The sequence below is a fragment of the Neovison vison genome, chromosome 3 (assembly GCF_020171115.1).
Source record: "Neovison vison isolate M4711 chromosome 3, ASM_NN_V1, whole genome shotgun sequence".
NCBI lineage: Eukaryota > Metazoa > Chordata > Mammalia > Carnivora > Mustelidae > Neogale > Neogale vison.
In genome coordinates, this window is record NC_058093.1 from 153,757,764 (window position 1) to 153,781,164 (window position 23,401).

At 35.1% G+C, this 23,401-nt stretch overlaps 1 protein-coding gene across 1 annotated transcript in view; it reads left to right on the forward strand.

Annotated features, from left to right (window-relative positions):
- RIT2 (Ras like without CAAX 2) overlaps positions 1 to 23,401 on the forward strand; it is a 388,139-nt gene that overhangs the window by 204,969 nt on the left and 159,769 nt on the right. The gene's annotated exons all lie outside the window — the stretch shown is intronic.

Here is a 23,401-nt window from a genome sequence, read left to right on the forward strand (position 1 = left end):
TCCTGAAATTCTTCAGAGAATTCCATTTTTTTCTTTTGTTTTTTTTTTCTCTCTGTTCAAATTAAGTACATTCTATTGATCTGTCTTTAATTTACTAGTTCTATCCTTTGCCTTCTCTGCTATACGGATCATCCAGTGAGGGTTTTGTTTTGTTGTTGTTGTTTTTTTTTCATTGAATAGTTTTTTTACTTTTAATTCTTTTCTACTTTGTCAAATTTGCAAATTTATTGGCATAAAATTGTTATAATAGGTTCTTCTGATCATTTTCATGCCTGTAGAAACTGAAATGATAACCCCTTTAAATTTCTGTTAGTGTTAATTTGTGCTTCTCTTTTTACTGAACAGCATTGGCATGCATTTATCAATGTTGTTAGTCCTTTCAAAGCACCAAATTTGGACTTTATTTTATTAACAGTGAATTTTATTAATTTTTAATTATAAAACATACTGTATAGTTCTGGAATAAGCCCATGTCTTAATATATTATCCTTTCTATATCTCACTATTTTTACTAGATTACCTTGGAGTTTTCCTATTTTATAACTGTCAGGCTTTTATTTTGATTAGTTCTTTTTCCTAATTTTTTGGAGTTGTATTTACTATTCCATTTGTGAATGCTTGAGATGGATACTTAGCTCATTGATTTTTATCCATTCATCTGTTTGTTTCTGATTTATGCATTGAAGGCTGTAACTGCTTCTAAGCAGTTAGAAGGGTTTGGTATAGCCATCCCTTCAATTTTTATGTCCTATTTTATCATTAGGTTCAAAATATTTTCTAATTTTGATTGTGATTTCTGCTTTGACTCATTGGTTTTTCACTAGTACAGTCCTTAATTTCTGGGCATGTGGTGACTTATGAGGTATTCATGGAACTTCTTATTTTCCACTATTTTTCATATACTCTGTACAATTTTAGTCCTTTGAAATTTGTAAAGTGTTGATTTTTAACATGCCATATGATCACTTTTGGTAAATGTCCCATATATACTTGATAAGAATATAGATTTTGGGTGGCAATTCATGCATGTCCAGATTTGCAGGCATTTTCTTTCAACAATTTGAAGATAGAATCCTATTTCTTCTGGCAACCATTGTGTTGGAAAATCACATACCCATCCAATTGTTAATTGAAGGTACTCTGCACCACATTTCCTGTACCACATCCCCCATCCCAGATGATTTTAAGATTTTTCTTTTTTGTCTTTAATTTTCAAGAAGTTTACTCTGATGTAGCTATGTGGTTTTCTCTCTCTTGCTTACTTGCTCTCTGTCTGGGAACAAGTGTTACTTGTTAAAATCTGTGCTTTTTGAATTAGGGCTTATTATTTTTTTTTTAATCAGATTTGTAACATTCATAGTCATTACCTCTTCAAATATTACTTTTATTTTGTATTCCCTTCTAGGATTCAATTAGACCTATTTTAGTCCTTTTCACCTTATACTGCCTTGGAGTTATACTTTTTTTCATATATTTTCCATCAATCATCTCCCTGTGTTTCGTTCTAGATATTTTCTTCTGAATGCTCTTTTTGTTTACTATTTCTCTTATACCTAATTTGATTTAAACTCATCCACTGAGTTCTTCATTTTAATTGTTTTTAAATTCTAGTAATTCTTCTTTTAAAAGTCCATCTCACTAAAAATGTAAATCTTTTATGTCCTTGAAAATGCAAAGCACATTTATCTAAAAATGTGATAATAACTTTTTTATCCACCTAAATTCTTTTTTTTTTAATTACTCTTCATGTTTTAGTCACTGTGACCTATCACATTTACTTCTGATGGGAAACTAGAAAGACTAAAAACAAAACAAAGCAAAACAAAAATATCAATTTAAACTAATCAGGAACTTTGTCATGATCTATCCCTCCAAGTCTACTAGTTTATTTCAGTGGGAAGGTTGTTCAAAATTACCTGGTAGGCTATTGCCAGAAGGGGAACTTACCCTCAAATTTTAACACTATGTTTTTTATTGGCCAGTGGATTCTTTGCTATGGCAGTTTAGCTTGTCAGCCTTGTACATACATCTAGCTGTTCTAAATCGATCATAAATTAAAGACCAATGAGTAGGATTAAGTTTTATTTTTGAAAAGCTCTATGAGCTATGCATACCAGATCCTGGCCCCTGAGTGCCCATTATTCTTGGTAGGAGCCTGGACTATACCCATCTGGTCCTCTCTTGGGACTTGGGAGGCAGTAGCCAGGTTAGTAGATGGGTAGAAGTGAAGGGAAGCAGGATCAGTCACCTATAGGTGAGAGAGGGGTTATGATAGGCTCTTCCCAGCCCGTGTAAAACACCCTTGATAGGTCCCTGTGTGGAGCTTGTTTTCCTCTAAATATGCATGCATCTTACAATTTCTTCCTTTGTACACAATCATTCTGCTAGTCTGCAGAGTAAACTCCAATGCCTGATCCCATCCAAACACAGCTTTGTGTACCTCTGTAATGCCAACTTCCCATGGCTTGAATTTTAAACCATCAGTACACTAAACCATTTGTTCACTGAACATCACACACTGGGGTGCCCTTCCTGTTCTGACCTCTGTACTTGTTAGTGTCTTTGTACTTTACACACTGTATCTATTTTGTATACATCTGCCTATACAAATTGTGCACTAAATGGAAGAGGGAACTAGTTTTTACTAAACTAAAAAGTCAGAAGAAAGACTTCAAACAAAGATAGGCAAAAGAAACAAAGCCATTTACTAATGTCAGCCAAAATCTTGGGCAAAAAGGACAGGTTTTGAAATGCAGTGTCCTATACACAGCAATTAATGATGTATGTCATCTGTTTCTAATCTATCACTAATGCTACAAAAATGAGAATAATCTGCAATTAAAATTACCATGCGAAGCAGCAGGGGAGAGGCTGAATAGAAGATGGTTTTTCTCTAAGAAACCAATAATGTCAGAAGCATTGTTGAATATCTTAAGCATATCATGCTATTATTTAAATTAAGATTTATCTTTTTCTTATAAAATTTGCTTTAAATAGAAAAGATCAAGGAGTAAAGACATAATCAAAGAAGACATTTCTTATAAAGAAATTCATGCAGTAATGACATTAATGTGATATGATTTTAGCATTTTTTTGATTCTGTTTTGCTGTATTCTCAGTATATGTGTCTATAAAAATGAGACATTATGAGGGAAAATGGGTTGGTTTTTGTTTTGAGAATAAAAGGAAACTCAGATTACTTCATTTTTGCCTGATGGCAAATAGAGTCCTAATAATGGGCAGAGCGTTAACGGAATATGTAATGTGAATTCAGGCTGGCTGGCGACTCTCAACCACATAACACTCTCCCTGTGTATTGAAACTCGCTATTCAATATTGGGGAGTACGAACTTTCATTCCAAGGGAGAGACAAGGCTTAAAGTGAAAATACTCTTAGAAGAGGCAGATACATACGTGTGGGTATATATGTTTATCTCAGCTACTTTCATTTAATAAAAGGAAAAACTATCGCTTATAAATGTTAAGTTCCTTTTTCCTCCTCATTCTTTATCCCTAGTTGTGAGTTCTGGAGCAAGCCTCCTTACCTTATCTTCTCTCTAATCATAAATACATGTTTCTGTCATTTACAAACCATGTGTAGTTAGAAATAATAGGTATTATAATTTTGCGTATTGTAAAATTTGAATATATTTAAATACATCATATGGGATACACACACATACTCATAGCTACAGGTATACAGGTCTGCCTATCTATCTATGTATCTATGTATGGACTTTGGGTCTTTTTTCATACAAGGTTATTATTTTGATATGTATGTTGACATATATAAACCTAGTTCATTCATTTTAATGGTTGCATAATAATTTGATCAATTAATATATTGAAATTTACATTGACCTATTGAAAAATGTTTCCACCAGGTTTTTCACATTACTAGCAACGCTGCCATGAACATTTCTTTGCACATCTCCTCAAACACGTGTGCAAAAACAGCCATAGCAGAAACGGCTTGAAGTGAAATTGAAGTTGGTGAAGGCCTGCAAATTTTCAGTTTATTGGGTATTGACAAATTGTTTTCCAATTTTGCACCAATTTATGCACTCCTGAGAATGTTAAAAAACCCTCTTTCTATATCCTAATTATTAGATTTTAGATTTCTGTCAGTCTAGTGTGAAAATTTATCATTCCTTTGCTTTGATTTTCATTCTCTTCATCACCAGTTAAGTTGGACACTTTTTCATATACCTTTGTTGTACCCTTTCATGAATTATCTTTTTACTCTTTGCCCACATTTTTCTTGTTACCTACTGTTTGTATATGAATTAGTAGGAGTTTCTTACATACTCTGATGGAATTCTTTCTTTATGTTTTACACACACACACACACACACACACAAATGTACCAATATACACTTCTTTTTTTTTTTTTTCATTTTAAATTTCCTTTGTGAGTTGTATTTTGAGTTATGCCTAGAAATTTCTTCTTTAACAAGATGGGCCTGGTATTACTGGTCAATCTATTACATATGTTTCATAATTATTTTCTTTATATCAAATTTTGAAAGAGGTCTAAGAGGTACATGCTAAGACTTAAGGTTTTTCCACTTTTTCTTATAATTTTGTTGGACTGTGTCATATGCAAGATGATTTTCTTTAAAAGCACATGGATATATGTTGAATCTTCTAGATTGCTTCTTTTTTAATCAACAAAATAACAAAGACTTTCTTTTTATAAATTCACCAAAATACATTGTAAATTTTAGTCCTGCTGTGGTCCAAATTCCTTTTTTTAAAATTTCAATTCTAGTATAGAATGTTAGTTCTAGTGTAGAATATTAACGTATAGTATTTTATTAGTTTCAGTTATACAGTCTACTGATTCAACAGTTCTATACATTACTCAGTGCTCCTTAGGAGAGGAGCACTACTAATCCTGTTCACCCTACCCACCTCCCCTGAGGTGACCATCAGTTTTCTATAGTTAAGTGTCTGTTTTTTGGTTTGTCTCTTTTTTTCTTTATTCATTCCTTTTGTTTCTTAAATCCACAAATGAGTGAAAATCATATGGTATTGGTCTTTCTCTGACCAACTTATTTTGCTTAACATTATACCTTCTCATTCCATCCATGTCATTGCAAATGGCAAGATTTCATTTCTTTCTTTTTATGGCTGCGTGATTTTCCACTGTGTGTGTGTGCACTGTGTGTGTGTGTGTATGTGTGTGTGTGTGTGTGTATGTACACCACAGCTTCTTTATCCATTCTTCTATCAATGGACATTTGGGCTGCTTCCATAATTGAGCTATTGTAAATAATGCTGCAATAAACGTCGGGTTGCCTATATCTTTTTGAATTAGTGTTTTTGTATTCTTTGGGTAAATACCTGATAGTGGAATTACTGGATCATAGGGTAGTTCTATAATTAATTTTTTGAGGGACCTCAATACTGATTTCTCTAGTGGCTGCACCAGTTTGCATTCCCACCAACAGTGCACAGGGTTCCTTTTTCTTCACATCTCATCAACATTTGTTTCTTGTGCTTTTGATTTTAGCCATTATGACAGGTGTGAGGTGATATCTCATTGTGGTTTTGATTTGATGATGAGTGATGTGAGCATCTTTTCATGTGTCTGTTGACCATCTGCCTCTTCTTTGGAGACATGTGTGTTCATGTGTTTTTTTTTTTAATTGGATTATTTTGGGCTTTTTGTGCTGAATTGTATATTCTTTATATATTTCAAATACTAACCCTTTACCAGATATGTCATTTGCAAATATATTTTTCCATTCAATAAGTTGTCTTTAGTTTTTTTGATTGTTTCCTTTGCTGAGCAGAAGTATTTTATTTTGATGTAGTCCAAATTGTTTATTTTTGCTTTTGTTTCCCTTGCCTCAGGAGACATATCTAGAAAAATGTTGGGCGATATCAGAGAAATAACTGCCTGTGTCCTCTTGTAGTTCTATAGTTTCAGGTCTCAGATTTAGGTCTTTAATCAATTTTGAAGGGGTTTTTTGTATATAGTTTGAGAAAGTAGTCCAGTTTTACTCTTTTGCATGTGGCTGTCCCATATTCCCAGCACCATTTGTTGAAGATACTTTTTCTCATTGCATATTCTTTCTCCTTTGTCAAAAGTTAATTGACCATATAATCATGGGTTTATTTCTGGGCTCTCTGTTCTATTCCATTGATCTATGGGTCTATTTTTATGCCAGTACCATATGGTTTTGATTATTACAGCTTTGTAGTGTATCTTGGTAGCTGGGGTTGTTGATACTTCCAGTTTTGTTTTTTCAAGATTGTTTTGGCTATTTGGGGAATTTTGTGGTACAATATGTATTTTAGGATTGTTTGTCCTACTTCTGTGAAAAAATTGTTGGTATTTTGATAGGAATTACATTCAATCTGCAGATTACTTTGGATAGTATAGGCATTTTAACAACAGCTGTTCCTCTAATTCATGAGCATGTAGTATGTTTACATTTCTATGTGTCATCTTCAATTTCTCTTATCAATGTTTTATAACATTTGGAATACAGGTCTTTTACCTCCTTGGTTAAGTTCATTTATAAGTATTTTATTATTTTTGGTAAAATCGTGAATGGAATTATTTTATTTTCTCTTTCAGTTCCTGCATTATTAGTGTATAGAGATGCAACAGATTTCTGTACATTGACTTTGTATCCTCTAACCTTACTGAATTCATTTATCAGTTCAAATAGGTTTTTGGTGGAATCTTTTAGGTTTTCTATATATAGTATCAGGTCTTCTGCAAATAGTTGCAAGTTTTACTTCTTCCTTACCTAATTGGCTACATTTTATTTATTTTTGTTGTCTGATTGCATTGACCAAGACTTCCTGTACTATACTGAAGGAAAGTAGGTAAGAGTGGTCATCTTTATCTTGTTCCTGACCTTAGGGGAAAAGCTCTTAGTTTTCCCCCATTGTAGGCTGTTTGCTATGGGTTTTTCATGTTTTCTTTATTATGTTGAGTTATGTTTTCGGTAAATCTACTTGGTTGAGGGTTTTTAACATGAATGGATGTTGTATTTTTGTCAAATGTTTTTTGTGCATCTATTAAAATGATCATATGGTTTTTTACCTTTGTTGATGTATCACATCGATTGATTTTATATATATTTAACCACCACCCTTGCCTTCTCGGAATCAGTCTCATTTGATCATGATGATTGGTTTTCTAAATGTATTATTAGATTTTGTTTGCTAATATTTTGTTGAGGAATTTTGTATCTATGTTCATCAGAGATATTGGCCTGTAGTTCTCTTTTTTGGAAGACCTTTATTTGGTTTTGGTATTGGGGTAATGCTGGCCTCATAGAATGAACTTGGAAGTTTTCCTTCCTCTTTTGTTTTTTGGAGTTGTTGGAGAATAGGTATGAACTTTTTAATATTTGGTAAAATTCACCTGTGAAGCCATCTGGTCCTGGATTTTTGTTTGTTGCAAGTTGTTTGATTATAGGTTCAATCTCATTGCTGGTAAATGGTCTGTTCAGGTTTTCTATTTCTTCCTGCTTCAGTATTGGTAGATTATAGGTTTCTAGGCATTTATCTATCCTAGATTGTCTAAATTGTTGGCATATAATTTCTCATATTCTCTTATAATACTTACAAATACAAAATTTATGTGTGTCAGTTATTTTTCCTCTTTCATTTGTGGTTTTGTTTGTGTCCTCTGTTTTTGTTTTTGTTTGTTTGATAAGTCTGGTTAAAGTTTTGTCAATTTTGGTGATTTTTCAAAGAACTAGATCCTAGCTTCATTGATCTGTTATATTGGTTTTTGTTTGTTTGTTTGTTTGCTTGTTTCTATTTTATTTATTTCTGCTCTAGTCTTTATTATTTCCTTCCTTCTACTGGTTTGGGGTTTGTCTGTCTTTTTTTTTTCTTAAGTTCCTTTAGGAATAAGTTGGGTTGTTTGAGGTTTTTGTTTCTTCTTGAGGTAGGTCTGTAATTCTATAGCTTCCTTATTAAAACAGCTTTTGCTGCGCGCAAAAGATTTTAGACCAATGTGTTTTTGTTTTCATTTGTCTCCATGCAACTTTTTCATTTCCTCTAATTTCCTGGTTGATCCATTCATTGTTAATGTTAATATGTGCACTTTCCAGTATTTTTATTGTGTTTGATTACTAGTTTCATAGTGTTGTGGTTGGAAAAGATGTATGGTATGAGTGCAATATTTTTCAATTTGTTGAGACTTGTTTTGTGACCTCATGTGATCTGGAAAATTCTATTGCACTTTAATGTTTTAGGATGGGATATGCTGAATAATGTCTGTTAGGTGTGTCTTGTCCAAAGTGTCCTTCAAAGCCATTGTTGACTTGTTGATTTTCTGTTTAGATGATGTATCCATTGATGTAAGTGGAGTGTTAAAATATCTACTAATAATGTATTTCTATTGATTATGTTTGTTACAGGCTGCTTTACATATTTGGGTGCTCCCATGTTGGGTGCATAAGTATTTATAATTATTATATGTTCTTGTAGGTTGTTCCCTTTATGATTATATAGTGTCTTTCTTTGTCCCTTGTTACAGTCTTTATTTTAAAGGCTTTATTTTAATTTTATTTTATTTTAAAGACTTTATTTTAATACTTATAATAGACCATTTTTTCTATTATAAGTATTATTAGACTGGCTTTCTTTTCACTTCCATTTTATGACAAATATTTTTTCCAAGCCTTAACTTTAAATCTGCATGTGTCTTTAGGTCTGAAATGAATTTCTTTTTATTTTATTTTATTTTATTTATTTATTTGACAGAGAGAGAGAGGGAGGGAGAGAGATCACGAGTAGGCAGAGAGCTAGACAGAGAGAGAGAGGGGAAGCAAGCTCCCCACTGGCAGAGAGCCCAATGCGGGGCTCGATCCCAGGACCCTGAGATCATGATCTGAGCCTAAGGCAGAGGTTTAACCCATTGAGCCACCCAGGCGCCCCTGAAATGAATTTCTTGTAAGTAGCCTATTTATGGGTTTTGCTTTATTATCCATTCGTCACCCTATATCTTTGGTACATTTTGTCCATTTATAGGTAAAGTGATTAATGATAAGTATATAGTTATTTCCATTTTATTACTTGTTTAATGGCTGATTTTGTAGTTCTCTGCTAGTTTCTTCTCTTGATCTCTTCTGTCACAATTTGCTGGCTTGTTTTAGTGATATACTTGGCTTCTTTTCTCTTAATTTCTTGCATATCTGTTCCAGTTTTAATTTGTGTTTACCATTAGGTTTATATATGAATTGTGCACATATAGCAGTCTATTTTAAGCAGATGATCACTTAAGATTGAACCCATTCTTTACTCCTCTTTCACCAATGTTTTAGGTATATGGTGTCATACTTTCTTTTATTTGTGAATCCTTTGACAAATTTTCAAAATTTATTTATTTATTTGAGAAAAAGAGTGGAGGGGAGGGACTGAGGGAGAGAGAGAGGAAGAGAATCTTAAGCAGACATGGGGTCCAATCTCATGACCCTGAGATCATGCTGAGCTGAAATCAAGTCAGACGCTCAAGCAGCTAAGCCACCCATGCACTCCATAAATAAACTTAATTTTACTGCTTTTGTGCTTTCTACTTTTCTTACTCCTACTATGGTCTTTTCTTTCCACTGAAAGAGTCCCCTTTAACATTTCTTGCAGAACTGGTTTAGTGGTCATGAGTCCTTTAGTTTTTGTTTGTCCAAGAAATTATTTCTGCTTCTATTATGAATGATAAGCTTGTTGGATAAACTATTCTTGGTTGCTGTTTCTCCCCCCAGCATTTGAATATGTCATGCCACTCTCTATTGGCCTGCAAAATTTCTGCTAAAAAAAAATCAGCTAATAGCCTATAGGATTTCCTTTGTGTATAACTGTTTTGTTCTCTGCTATGCTTTTAAAATTCCATTTTGATATTTTTTGCCATTTTAATTACCATGTGTCTTAGAGTGGACCTCCTTGTTTGTTGTTGTTGTTGTTGGTGGTGGTGGTGGTAGTGGTGGTGGTGGTGGCTCTCTGTGTCTCCTGGGTCTGGTTTTCTGTTTCCTTCCCCGGATTCAGAATGTTTTCAGCTATTATTTCTTCAAATACATTTTCTGTCTCCTTTTTTCTCTCTTCTCCTTCTGGGATCCCTATAATGCAAATGTTGTTATGCTTAATGGTCCTGCTGAGTTCCTCTTAGTATATTCATTTTATTATTTTTTTTCTCTTCTGTTCAGCTTGATGGCTTTGCATTACTATCTGCTTCCTCTAGTCTACAACTTGTTCTATCTAGCGTATTATTAATTTCAGTTATTGAGTTCTTTATCTCTCACTGATATCATCCACTCTTTTCTCAGTTTCACTGAGTATCTCTTTATGACCATTACTTTAAATTCTCTATCAGGCATGTAACTTATTTCTATTTATTTTAGTTCTCTTCCTGTGATTTTGTCCTGTTTTCTCATTGGGACACATTCCTCTGTTTCCTCATTTTGTCTAACTCTCTTTGTCTGTTTCTATGTGTTAGGAAAGTCAGCTATGTCCCCACTCTTGAAAGTAGTGGCTTTATGAAGAAGAGGCCAATAGTTCTCTGTAGTGCAATGTCCCCTATTCATCAGAACTTGTCACTCCAAGGCTGTTTCCTGTGTGGGCTACATATACCATACTATTGTGACTGAGCTGTATTTGCTGCCAGTCCAGTCATCTGCAATAGCTCCCTGCCTCTTGAGGACAAGGTTTAGTCCCTATGTTGTTAGTGGGCCAGTCTGGGGCTGCCTTGGGCTTGAATGATGTCATATGAGGCATTTAGCAGAGAAGCAGTAGCACTTGACTGGAGGGTGTTTTCCCTGTGTTGTCTCTTGAGTTTTCATTGATGGGTGGGGCCTGAAGTGAGACCTGATGTCTACCCCCTGTCCACTGCTAGGGCCACAATCAGACTGATCATTATCTTCCTCTCTTCCTGAGGCAGGAGTCACTTGGGAGTGGTACTTGATCCTACCATGGCTGCTTGCACAGTCAGGCTTGTGGTACCACTTTGGATGGGTTCTGGCCAGGGGCACATTGAAGGGAGTAGGTCTGAAGAAAAACACAGTGATGGGACATGTGGTGCCATCAAAGTCTACACTGGACCACTGTGGTAGGGTCCCTACAGCTCCGTAGGAAAACTGCTAAGGTCTGCAGAGTAAGAGAGGGTGGGTCCACAGGAAATCAAGGTGTAGTATTTCCAGCAAAGTTCCTGCTGGTCTGCTGAGGGAAGGAAACTGTAGCTGCCTGAGAAAACTCCTTCCCAGGCTGTCCAGGTTGGAGGGTATGGATCTGCAAAGGTGCATGCAGGCAGGGTAATGGTGGCAAGCTAGATGGAGAGTGTTGATGCTGTGCTGGTTCCTGTAGGTATCTTTGTTTCTAGACTGGGGAACAAGGGAGGTAAATGGTACCTGGTAGCTCTTTTGTTCTTGGAGGGGTCTCCCAAAGATCCTTACCCCTCCAACACATGCTCTCCACCTTATAGACCCCAGATGTTTTTCAAACTGCTGCTTCTATTCTGTATCTCAGTGGGGAGTCCTCTGTTGTTTGTTCTGTCTTTTCAAGGGCAGAGACTCTGCCCTTCCATCTCTCCCAGAGCTGAGCCTGCTGACCTTCAAGTTTCCAGATGTTAAACCCCACTGATTTTTTTTTAAACCCCTCTGGTTTTCAAAGTCAAATGTTACAGGGATTTGTCTTCTTCATTTGGGTCCCCTGTATCTGGAGTGCCTCTAATGGAGGGGTCTGCTCCTCTTCCTTCTCTGCAACTGCTGTGTCCCTACATCCACCAGATAGCCCCTGGGTCTTTGTGGTCTGTGACTGCATGTCTGTCCTCCCTACCTTCTTTAGTGTGCCCCCTTCTCTAAATTTAGCTGTGGAGAGTTTGTTCTTCTGTCCTTCAGATCATTTTCTGTATTATTGACACTGATGTGGGTGCTATCCAGCTATATCCATGAGTGGAGGTGAACATAGGAGACTTTTCTCCACTATCCTCCCTGAAAGTCTCCAGATTGCTTCCTTACTATTTTTTCTCTATCTCTATTTAAACTGATTTATATCCCATACTTACTATTATATATTTTTTTGAGTTCTCTATTCCTTTATATTCTGACATATTGTTAAATTGTTCTTCTTGTAACTAGCATGTAAAAATATTATATCAATTTTAAATCCAGTATTATAGACTAAAAATGTAAACTATGCATATTTTATAGCTATTGATTATATTTAAATTTATATAATATTTCCCCATTTGTGATATTTCTCTTTCTCTTTTGATGTATTCCTGTCTTTAGTTAATAATTATTTTTAATCTCATTGTTGGGAAGTTCTAGTTTATGTCTTATATGTTATTCTCCATTTTTCCACAAACATATTTCTTTTTCCCTAAGAGAAGCCAAAATTAGTTGGTGTTTTTATTTTTTGAGAAACAAAGCATTAGCATGCTTCAACTGCCCTCCAATTTTTCCCATTCCTATCTTCTAATTGTTATTTAGATCCTACTTCTAATTTCAAAATTTTGAAATAGTTGAAATAACAGAATATATGTAAGTTATGAAATACATAATTATAAAGTGCACATGAATAAACTCTGTGTCCAACTTGAGAATCAGAACATTCTTAGTAACATTTGAAACTCCCTATAGGCCTTTATATGATTTCATTTTCCTCTTGTCCTCTTCTGAATTTATATTCATAATAATTTTCTTTAATTTAAACTCTTAATACATATCTATGTACTAGTCATAATCATAACATTTATATGTATAAGGGAGAAAACATAAAGCTAGTGGTCTTCCAGGGTCCCCTACATTCTTATAATTATTGAAGACCCCCAAAAACCTTCTGTTTATCTGAGTTTATCTTTATTGATATTTACAATATCAAAAATTAAAACAACTTTTAAATTTATCATTATTAAACATGATTCAAATTAATAGTAAGCTGATTACATGTTAAGATCAACAATACATCTTTTAAATACAATAAACCTATATTTTCCCCCAAAGTTACTGATAGTGACATCCCCAAAGTTACTGATAGTGACATTGTTTTATACTATTTGCATATCTCTTTAATGTCTGACCTAAAAGAAGACAGCTGACTTCTCATATCTTCTTTTTTATTCAATCTGCAATGAACACCTTTTGGTTCAGTATATGGAAAAAATTTAAGCTTAGAAAAGGGAAACCATTTTTATAGCTCTTCCAGATAGCCATGGATATTCTTCTATGACAATATAGGAAATTCAAGAAGGGGTATTTTTCTTAAAAATTAGTTGTCTATGGACTCTGAAAAACAGTCTGAGGGGTTTGAAGTGGTGGGGGGGTGGGAGGTTGGAGTACCAGGTGGTGGGTATTATAGAGGGCATGGATTGCATGGAGTACTGGGTGTGGTGAAAAAATAATGAATACTGTTATGCTGAAAATAAATAAAAAAATAAATTAAAAAAAAATTAGTTGTCTAGGGGAACCTGGTGTGGCTCAGTCATTAAGCGTCTGTCTTCAGCTTGGGTCATGATCCCATAACCCTGAGATTGAGGCCTGCATCAGGCTCCCTGCTCAGCGGGAATACTACTTCTCCCACTCCCACTCTCCCTGCTTGTGTTCCCTCTCTATCTCTCTCCCTCTCTGTCAAATAAATAAATAAAATCTTAAAAAAATATTAGTTGCCTGTAGAATCCAAACCCATGTCAATGGAATACCATACTCTTATACCTTAGAATTCATTGGTTATCCTTTCATTTTTGAAAAGACCTTTTATGAAAATACACATGGTTTTGTAATATCATATACTGGTCTCTTGGAAAATATTGGTTCACTAAGGTATAGAGATTTTCCAAATGGTAACACTTTTGATTATATGATATGAAAATATCAGGTTTATTAATTTTACTTACCAGTTTCATTTTAAAAGTCTTCTAGAATTGGGAAGTTCGTGATTGAGAATATAAGGTTTCCAAAATTCTAATTTTTGCTTGAATGCTTAACTTTTCTTATTGGCCACAAATATTGTCAGTAGTACTCCTTGAAATGAAAGTTTCACTTCCTTAATTGTCAAGAAAACGTATGCTAGATATTTAAGCCTGAATAACTATAGTTTATCTGTTAATCGTTCTTTCCGGCAAAGTAGCATTTTCTAAAAATGTGGCTAGCTCAGCGCATAACTCAAGCCAAATGTGTAAGGCTTAAACTCCAGGAAACTATTGTATATTGACAGCAGAGAGCTGCCTTGTGCACACTTCACATTTTTTTAAAAATATGCTAATTCCAGGGTCAATATTTAATGAAATTAATTTTGACTGCTTCATCAAGTTTATTCTTAAACTGCTCTTCTTTATGAGTATGTGGCAACAAAGAATACAACAATACTAGTTCAACTTAGTGTCACTACCTTGATTCGTGCTAAGTCCCCAGCCTTTTTACCCAATATTTTATTTTGCGCACAGTGGGGAAAATGCCAAATAAAATCTTAACCATAGTATGAAAATAGATTTGACCTCTTCTAAAAGAATCTTGAGAATGCCCAAAATTCTATGTCTATGTTTCCTATCTTGAGAATCACTGTTAAAGATAAACCTCCTTTGCTTTCTGATTGCATCTCTTGTTATTTTTTCTGGTATGCCATTACATAATTTTTTTCCATTTAACATCCTTCAATTTTTTTCTTTCCTGTTGAGCTCTTCTGCTTCAGCTTACAAAGTTGGATCTCTATTATCCTCACATATCTTGTTCACTGAACAAAACTGATCTTTAAAAAAGGGAGTATTGTTTAATAGAGTATTTATCCTTTAATGGAAGCCTGTAGTAGAAGTTTGAACTAGGGAGATAATGGCATGGTATTTAGATATAGCTGGTACCATCAAAAGAAATTCTTTCATTAAAAGGTATTCAGAGGTGTGCTTTTTAGCTTCTTTCTCTGGTACAATGAATGCAATAGCCATGCAGTGCTAACTTGGCATCCAAATCCTAATCATTTCATCTGGGATTAGCTTAATTTCAACAGGTGTTTGCCTTGTCTCTCTCATGGCATGGACTATGAATCTCACTTTCCCACATAGAATCTTAATTCCAACATAAGTTTTGTGAGAAACCACAAAGAATTATAATTTAAAAACTCATTAAGTGACTGTGCAGTATCTGTCACATGTGAGATATTGTAGTATAGTCCACCTGAGAAGAGAAGCAGAACTTTCACCCAAATTATACAACATTAAATTTTGTAGAATGAAAAGCACATCATTAAATCACATTTTAATCATCATTTTAATCACACACTTAATTTAAATTAATTAAGAAATACAATGCATGCTCTGTATCTACAAATTGATTATTAAATATTTACTGGGATTTAGTTAATAATTAACTTAATTAGTTTCTGATTATTCATTTTCATGAATGTCATTTATTCAATTCCATTAATTACTATGAGATTATATAATTTCATATTTTTTAGTCTACTTGATGGATTTAATAATATATGGAATTATCTGTGTAGCAGAGTGTTGAAATATATACTTTCATTAAGATTTTTTTTTTAAGATTTTATTTTAGAGAGAGAGAGCATGCAAGTGGGGAGAGAAGGACAAGCAGAATCAAAGCTGAGCACAGAAACTGATGCAGGGCTGGATCCCAGGACCCTGAGATCATGTCCTGACACAAAATCAGAAGTTGGATGCTCAACTAACCTACTCACCTAGGGGCCCTTTTACTAAGTTTTCTTTTTAAATGTAAACTGTTGTTAAATGGAGCTACATATTTAGTAATCCAGATGTGTTATGAAAATTTCCTAAATACATTTTGAATGCTGTCTTTGAATTAAATACAGTAATGATTTGGAGAAAAATACCCTTTCCTGATGTGTTTAACTACACAAATGTCTCGGGTCATGTTTTCTTAGCTATCTTATAACCAACTCATCTGAATGAGTAATGTGTATAGAAAAATTGACTTTAAATTCTCCCGTTAGAAAGAAAAAGAAATAGTGCCAAAATAGTCTTTTGCTTTGAACATTAGAATACCCAAATTCCAGAACTGTTCAAACACTTTTATATCTTAAGTGATATTTCAGGAAGGAAATGAATACCTCAATGTTGAACTTTTAATGCACTTCAGGTTGCATTACCTCGTGTCTTTGACCGTGCATCAAACTAAAGGTGATTATCTTAGAATTCATGTGAAAAACCCAAAATGAATGGAGTCTTGAAAATTGGGGAATCTTTTTTTAATAGATACCAAAGGAAAATATTTTTAGGAATAGAGTAAATGAGCAAATCCTGAGGAAGAACAGAGATCAAGGGCACAGAAGAGACAGAGGTAGACATGACAAACAACATAGCCTTGTTCTTGATACAGGGAATCTCAACTCTCTTGATCTCCCTAGCCAGACTGCCTCTCTGTGTCACCCACCAAACCTCATAATAGAAGCATCTTAACTTACAACTACCTCGAAAGTCCAGACATTTTTGTGGGCCTAAAATAATCCAGCATCAGTTTTGAAGCTTCCTATTCCTTATCTACAGATTCAGATTCATTGTGGTCATTATGGGGCTGCAGAAGCTGCATGATGACCAGGACTCAAGGTGATGCTAATGTAGATGGTCTATGGACCACTATGTGAGAAACACAGCCCAACTCAGCCTCCCTATGGAGACCATATTATATCTCCCAATATCCAGGTATCAAGTCAGACTCACTGTTGTGATGTTTTGACAGCTCTGATCTAGAACTTGAGTTCTACCCAGGGACAACTCATCTTCTTCATTTTGCCCAGGCTATTAATATATGTCTCCCATTACATCATTTCATCCTTTCTTATTCACCCTCTGTTCACTCATCTGCTTCCCCACCTCCCACTATCTTGAGATGTTAACAGGGACTCAAGTTCCTTTGTACCATCTAAACTTGTTGGTCAGATGGCATATACCTTGTAGTGGGTTGAATATTGTGCCCACAAAAGATATGTCTGTGTTTTAATCCTCATTGACTGTGAGTGTGACCTTCTATGAAAGGGAATATTTTATTTTTAACAAATTGTAATTATGGTTTTGAATAGTTACTTTTTCAGTTTTACTGAGGTTTAGTTGTCAAATAAAATTGTAATATATTTAACATTCATAACATGATGATTTGATTCTCACCCTGGAGGTAGTTAAAATATCCATTACTTCACATATTTACTTTTTTATAGAACCCTTAGGTTCTACCTTTTTAGCAAATTTCAATTATATAATACAGTATTATCAACTGTAATCACCATATTAGACACTAGATCCTCAGATCTTCTTACTCATAACTGAAGTTTGTATCCTTGTACCAACCTCTGCCTGCTGCTTACTTGAGATAAATCTTTCTTCTTTCCATATGTCTTGCTGATGTTTTGTTCCCATTGGTTTTCTGCTGATTTCTGCTAAAATTTGGTTCCAAGAAATTCATAGTCTGTGACATCTATGCTTTTTGATAGACAATCTTTTGTTTTGTCCGTTACCTTACAAAGTACTCACTGTTTGACTATGGCAGTGTCCCGTCTCCACATTTTTCTTTGTTGCTGACACCACAGGGTACTTTGGGTTGTAACAGAAGTGATGTACAGCTGCAAGGACTCAGCTAAGCTGTGCTGTTGCCACTGAATGCTGTCAGCCTTCTGACATAGACAAAGAGCTCTATCAGGCTTGCTATCCTGGACACAGCTCACAATCTCTCCATTGCCAAATTACTATTCCTAAAATCTGATATTTTAGATGCAAAGATTTCACGAAGAGATGAATCCTATAGCTTAGTCATATTCCAGTGTCAATTGTTTGAAGCTGATGAGCTAAAAACACGTCTGTGATACGACTTTTGACTGAGTAAGTGCAGAAAAGATCAGAATAATAAAAATGAAAGTGATAAAGGCATCCCATGATAGAATGAAGATGATGGATCTTTCTATCTCTGACTCCCTCTTTCCTTTTTCTCTTCCATCTTTTTTGCAGATATTTGTAACCCTCCTACTAACAGGAATATATAGAAACCTATTTCAAAGGTGGTGTTTCATTTCTAGTATGGTTCATTTCTTAATATAACCAGCTCCACATTTTTCAGATCCTACAATCAGAGTTAGGTTTAAAGAGCCTGGTGCTAATCTGAGGTCTCGAAATGGGCTTTGGTTTTAGGGTTCACTGATTAGGTCTATGTATTAAAAATTCAACAAAGTTCACTCTACTGTAGTAATGACTTTTTGCCTCAAATTCTGGTAAAGGTTGAATCAATAAACTGAGAAAAGCAGTGTTCGTTCTCACACTTCAAGGGAACTAACATAGACCTGTTTGAGAATGGACCAACCAGAGATCTGTTAATGCCGCTTTGTGAATTCAGTATGCAAACTACTTCCTAGGCAGAGTAGAATGAGTTAGACAATCTTTTTATAAGACAACAGAATTGCAGGTAATTTTACTTAGCCATTTTTCTCTGAAGGAAAAAATAGATGTTTAGTTTTCTCATTAGCATTCTTTCACGAATGCATATTTTATATACATAATTCTAGTCACTTTATTTCCCAAACACCTTTTGGTGTCTCATCCAACTACATTTTCAAATGGTGTTTTTGTTTAGCTTCAAAGCAACTCCAGATTTGGAACATTTAAGGTTCAGACAGCACAATGGCAGATAAGATTTAATATGGGTAAAGTCCTTTAGAAATGCTGATCTCAACTTCTTAAACAGGATTATTTTCTCTGAAGCAGCCAGATATTCTGAGAGCAGAGATTTTTCTTTTTTAAATAGCTTAAGGATCTGTATAATTCAGTGGGTTCCAATTAAGTTAGTATTAAATACATTAATTTATGAGGATTTTATGATCACAAGAAGTCCAACCCTGGGTTAGATTGTACAGATAAAATGTTCACTTGATTGAAAATGTGGCCTACACCTATGAAGGAGTTTTTAACAATGGAAGCTAGAATATATACCAGGGTCTGAATTAGTGCTCCAAGTTAAGAAGTGCCTGGACTTCAGAAGTGAATACACGGAGTATAGATCAGAGGAGGCAAGCATGAAATTTGGCAGGAGGTAACACTGATCTGGGTCTCTGACCCTGAATAGGTTTGTTGTTTGTACTATTTTTAATAGATTTCACTATTTTAGACAAATTTCATGTTTATAGTAAGATTGAACATAAAGCACAGAGTTCTTTTATACCTTCCATCCCTGTACACGCAAAGCCTCTCCAACTATCAAACCTTCCTCACCAGAGGGCTACATTTGTCACAATCAATGAATCTACAGCAATATATCATGATCACCCAAAGTCTATAGTTTACTCTGGTGTTCTACATTCTATGACATTGTATCCACCATTATAGGTCCAAAGTAGTTTTACAGCTCTAAAAATGCTCTGCCTCTCCATTCCTCCCACCTCCCAACCTCTGGCAAGCACTTAGTTCTTTGTCTCCATAGTTTTGTTTTTTCCAAAATGCCAACTGGTTGGAATCATACAGTATGTAGCCTTTTAAGATTGGCTTCTTTCACTTAGTAATATATATTTAAGTTTCCTCCATGTCCTTTCACAGCTTGACTTTTCATTTCTTTTTGCCACTCAATGACATTCTATGGTCTGGATGTACCACAGGCGATGCATCAACCTACTGAAAGACATCGTGGGTGCTTCCAAGTTTTTGCAATTATGAATAAAGCTGCTTTAGACAGCCATGTGCAGGTTTTTGTTTGGACATTAGACAGGGTTTTTATGACCTATGTAAACAAGATGCAGAGAAAATATTTTAATTGAGTAACTTATTTTGAGGTCATCATAATCATTTGTTTTTAAATAGAGAGATAGAGTACTATATGGAAAAAAAATCATATAAATATCTGGTAAGTTTGATGTACATTCAAGTGGCTATTTTTAAAATATGGGTAAAATGTTCAAGATTGCGACTGTATGTAACACTAGAGAAAGACAAGGAAGAAGAGCTGATGGTGCCAGTGCCTATCATGGCATTATCACTTTGCCCTGTCCCCGTACTCTGGACATTGCCAAGTACAAGCTTTGCAGTTAACTAGATCTTCTATTTCTAAGCCAGTGAATAATCTATTTTGAGTTCAGTATGTCTGTTAGAGGGCTCAAACTTCCCCTTCACCCAAAAAGGCTTATCAAGAACTTCCAACTAAAAACTGAAAATAACTTCTGCTAGATATAAATGTCTTCATTGTGTCTATTTCCAGTGATTTTTTTGATTCCTTCCCACAGTTACACCCCAGGCAGCTGTTCTGTTCCTTAAAATAGCTCTTTGTTTATGGAAGCTTAAGAAGGTAGAGGTGAGAGGACTTAATCATTATTATTTTTTAATTTGATGTGTGTCTTTTTAAACTTACAACATAGCTAAGGGAACATGGAACCAAACTAAGTCTCAATTACAGGGATATTAATGACCTTGGCCACTACGTAGCAAATACCTAAGATGATGGCAAATATTCTGGACCTTTTCATTGGCTCTTCAGTTCTTATCCCTCTTTCCCTTTCTTCACATTTAAAGAATTACGAAAGCGAGTTTTTCTTGCAAAATGGCCCTTGTGCTGTCTAGGTAATAGTATTAAAAAGAACAGTTCACAATGTTAGGTATATTTTTCTATGCTTTTTTTGCTACGGGAACTTTGAAAATTTCTGCTTAGACTTAAAATACGGTGGTAATGAATAGTAAAAATAAAGAATAACTATGTTTGCTTCATAAAGAAATAGACATTTAGAACTGGAAGGCAATATAATGATAAGCTACCATAAAACTTGCATTTTTTTAAGTTGAAACCAGTCAAGTCAAATGATTTTCTTTTTTTTAATTTGTATTTTATTTATTTATTTTGAGGGGGATAGAGAGAATGAGAGAGAGGATGAAAGGGCAGAAGGTCAGAGGGAGAAACAGACTCCCTGCAGAGTTAGGAACCTGATATGGGACTCGATCCCAGGACTCTGGGATCATGACCTGAGCCAAAGGCAGTGGCTTAACCAACTGAGCAACCCAGGCTCCCCAAGTCAAATGGTTTTCTTAAGGTCATCTCAGTGATAGCCAGAAATGGTGCCCAAATCACCTAGCTTCTTGCAAGATAACATAATGCTTACTATCTTATACCATAATGCCTAAACATGTAAATATATTTAGTGATAGTTAAAAGAAGTAATTCAAAAGGATCTGGGGTGCCTGGGTGGCTCAGTGGGTTGGGCCACTGCCTTTGGCTCAGGTCATGATCCCAGGGTCCTGGAATCGAGCCCCGCATCGGGCTCTCTGCTCAGCCGGGAGCCTGCTTCCTTCTCTCTCTCTCTGCCTGCCTCTCTGCCTGCTTGTGATCTCTCTCTGCCCAATAAATAAATAAAATCTTAAAAAAAAAAAAAGGATCTGATCATTTGGAGGAAATGAGAGGAGGTTACATCTCTACAGATGTATGTCCTTAGAGGAAAACAAAACAAATTCATAGCACAAGGACAAATCTGGTTAAATGAGGGGTGATTCTTATCCCTACTTGCCAGTATTCAAAGTAAAAGTGTATAAATATCAGGACAACTTAATGTTCTTTTTGCATTTCTCTGTCCCTTTGTTGTCAACACACATGCCTGCTTATGTTACATGAGATACAGTGTGTGTGTTTATCTTCTGTAATTATATGTATAAATGTTTGATAGCAGTATACATTTTTAAAAGGAAGCTTGTCAATAATGTGTCCATCACAAAGCAACTTTTCTCCTTAGCTTTAAGATATATTTGCCATTCATCATGCCATTCTAAAACAGAGAACTGCTTTAACCAGTTGGAACATTGTAAAAATGGCACATTTCTTGTACTTACAAACCTGTTGAATTAATATGTTCAAGATCATAAGTCTCTCACCATGGCAGGGATATTAGGAAATTAGATATCCATGGTGTTGTATGGTCAAAGGTGAGTCTACTTTGCAAGAAAGCAATGCAACTATCCACATAGAGTTATGACAGAAATAATATAATCTATCTAAAGTGAAGCGAAATTAAAAATTTTAGAATGTGGTGAAGGCAAGGAATCCTAGTTAAAGAGAGGTTATTTAAATTAATTATATATTATAACCATAACTTGGCAAATACATGGATTAATGTTGAGTCAGTAGATTCTCTTTATATATCAGTATACCTAAGGGGATCTGGATAGCTAAATATTTTATAAAGGGGATATAACATTTACTTTTGGAACATACATAACAGATACAATTGATTGAATTACTGTCTATTATATTGTAATGCATTTTAATTTGTATATCTTTTTAAATTAACAACTTTTTTTAAGATCGTATTTATTTATTTATTTTTAATTTATTTATTTTCAGCATAACAGTATTCATTATTTTTTCACACACCCAGTGCTCCATGCAATCTGTGCCCTCTATAATATCCACCACCTGGTACCCCAACCTCCCACCCCCTGCCACTTCAAACCCCTCAGATTGTTTTTCAGAGTCCATAGTCTCTCATGATTCATCTCCCCTTCCAATTTAACCCAACTCCCTTCTCCTCTCTAACTCCCCATGTCCTCCATGCTTTTTGTTATGCTCCACAAATAAGTGAAACCATATGATAATTGACTCTCTCTGCTTGACATATTTCACTCAGCATAATCTCTTCGAGTCCCGTCCATGTTGCTACAAAAGTTGGGTATTCATTCTTTCTAATGGAGGCATAATACTCCATAGTGTATATGGACCACATTTTCCTTATCCATTCGTCCGTTGAAGGGCATCTTGGTTCTTTCCATAGTTTGGCGACCATGGCCATTGCTGCTATAAACATTGGGGTACAGTTGGCCCTTCTTTTCACGACATCTGTATCTTTGGGGTAAATACCCAGGAGTGCAATTGCAGGGTCATAGGGAAGTTCTTTTTTTTTTTTTTTTTTTAAGATCTATTTATTTATTTATTTATTTGACAGATAGAGGTCACAAGTAGCCAGAGAGGCAGGCAGAGAAAGAAGGGGAAGCAGGCTCCCTGCTGAGCAGAGAGCCCTATGCGGGGCTCGATCCCAGGACCCTGGGATCATGACCCAAGCCGAAGGCAGAGGCTTTAACCCACTGAGCCACCCAGGCGCCCCGGGAAGTTCTATTTTTAATTTCTTGAGGAATCTGCACACTGTTCTCCAAAGAGGCTGCACCAACTTGCATTCCCACCAACAGTGGAAGAGGGTTCCCCTTTCTCCACATCCCCTCCAACACATGTTGTTTCCTGTCTTGTTAATTTTGGCCATTCTAACTGGTGTAAGGTGATATCTCAATGTGGTTTTAATTTGAATCTCCCTGAGGGCTAGTGATGATGAACATTTTTTCATGTGTCTTATAGCCATTTGTATGTCTTGATTGGAGAAGTGTCTGTTCATATCTTCTGCCCATTTTTTGATATATTGTCTGTTTTGTGTGTGTTGAGGTTGAGGAGTTCATTATAGATCCTGGATATCA